General features: G+C 38.6%; 1 pseudogene across 1 annotated transcript; it reads right to left on the reverse strand.

Moving 5' to 3' along the window:
• Positions 1–320: 320 nt before the first annotated feature.
• On the reverse strand, positions 321–1,784 carry LOC309556469 (putative nuclease HARBI1; annotated as a pseudogene). Its single transcript has 2 exons — positions 1,341–1,784; positions 321–1,130 (listed from the first exon to the last, which is right to left on the reverse strand). The product of its transcript is annotated as a putative nuclease HARBI1 (transcript).
• Positions 1,785–2,072: the final 288 nt, after the last annotated feature.

A 2,072-nucleotide genomic window follows, 5' to 3' on the forward strand; every position in this document is an offset into this window, starting at 1 on the left:
ACTTTATATAAAGGATTGTTTGTACAGTTTATTTTTTTATGTTAATAAAAAAATTTTACAGTTGATATGTGGTGTTTGTGCTGAATATTTTCCAGTTTAACCCGTTTTGGGTCTTGCTACATTCAATAAGATGATATGAACCTATTGTGGTATGTACAGAACATGTCATTAACATTAATTAAATAACCAGACGCAAAATAATGAACACCAATAGGTAACGTTTAATTTCTAATGGAATAACTGACATAACAAACAAAACAGTGTAGCATTTTATCAAGATTTTTTCATGATGCAGAAATTGTTTAAACCGTTCAAAAAAACTATATGTCATCCTGCCACTCCACAGCGCCACTTCCAACAAAGTAGTTCACATAATCCACTCGGTTTTGCCTTGCTGCATGTGTTGCTAACCTGGGGTGTGAATGTCCAATTGATGTAAGGGTGTCTGCAGTATCATGTAAATCGGTTTGCACAGATGAACTTGGCATTGATTCACATCTTTCGTGATCTGCTCCTGTATGTGCTCCAGATGATAAATATTTTGATGCATTACGCCTAAGGAAATTGTGGAGGATGCAACAGCAAAGCACAACTTGATCAATTTTTTCAACTGACAAATTGATTGTTGTCAGGAATATGCGGAATCAATTCGCCATTATTCCAAAAGCATTCTCAACTACACGACGTGCCCTTGAGAGTCGATAGTTGAAAATTCTTTGCTCTTTAGTGAGACTCCGGAAAGGGAATGGCTTCAAAAGATGATCTCCCAGGGCGAAAGCGTCATCAGCGAGAAATACAAAGTTTAAATTTTCAAGCGTTTCCTGCGTTGACGGCAAATTTAGGGTTCCATTTTTTAGACGGCGGTAGAACTCAGTTTCTTCTATAACCCCTCCATCGGAGTTCCTACCATTCTTACCAACATCTACAAATATAAATTCGTAATTGGCATTCACAACAGCAAGAAGGATAATGCTGAAAAACCCTTTATAATTATAGTAGAACGATCCGGACTGTGCAGGGGGTGCAATCCTGATATGTTTTCCGTCAATTGCTCCACCACAATTTGGGAAATTCCACTTTTCGGAAAATTCGGTTGCAATTTTCATCCACTCCTCTGATGTTCCTGGAATCTAGGTATTAATGAACGTAAATAGATGTATTATATTGCTAGACAATTAATGGATTTTATAATCAACTAGACATTCATATTTATCATTCTACATATGAAATGAACTAGATAATAAGTAGCAAACAGGTATAGCATGGAGAATAGATGAGAAATTAATACAGAAGATATGTAGAGGGTTTGAAAGTAGGTTAATATCATAAATGTGTATTACCTTTATGTAATCCTTTTGCAGGACCCTGATGATTGCACTGCAGGTTTCAGGAATAATCCTTCCTAGTGATTGGGAGGATATACCGGTACTGTATTTGAGGTCCTGTAGGCTTCTTCCAGTGGCTAGGAACCTCAGAGTGGCAATAAGTCTCTGCTCAGCAGTGATGGAGTCCCTCATAACTGTGTCTTGTTTCCTGATATGGGGACCAATCACAGATAATACATTTTGGAAACAAGCATCAGACATCCTGAGGTAGTTCCTGTAGTCATCAGGATTGTTCTCCTTTAGCTCTCTAATCAAGTCAATATGAGAATATTGATCCCGGTTCTGCAGCCATTTCTTTGTCCAAATTCTTTGCTTCCTTGTGCTCTTTTTTTGGTGTTTATGGATGGCTAAAACACCAAGTGCACTGATGTAAATTTTCTTATTCTGGGCCTCATCCATATTCTATATCGCCCGTTCGTGAACACGAACACTACCCGACGAACGCACGTGTGTGATATAGAGATATATATGTATATATACACACGGCTATATTAAATTATGCGTTTTAACGTTGGTCCCACGCTCGTTCGTGCTAGGCAGTCGTTGGTGCTAGGAGGAAGTGCGTGGCTCTTGGTGCTAGGAGGAAGTGCGTGTCTCTAAAAAGGTCACACGCACATTACATCACTTCCGCTTTAACGTGCAACGTGCGGATTACGTATCTAATCGATTGGTCTGTAACGTTTTTTT

Source organism: Pelophylax lessonae (genome assembly GCF_965119305.1).
Source record: "Pelophylax lessonae genome assembly, chromosome: 5".
In the NCBI taxonomy this organism is placed as follows: domain Eukaryota; kingdom Metazoa; phylum Chordata; class Amphibia; order Anura; family Ranidae; genus Pelophylax; species Pelophylax lessonae.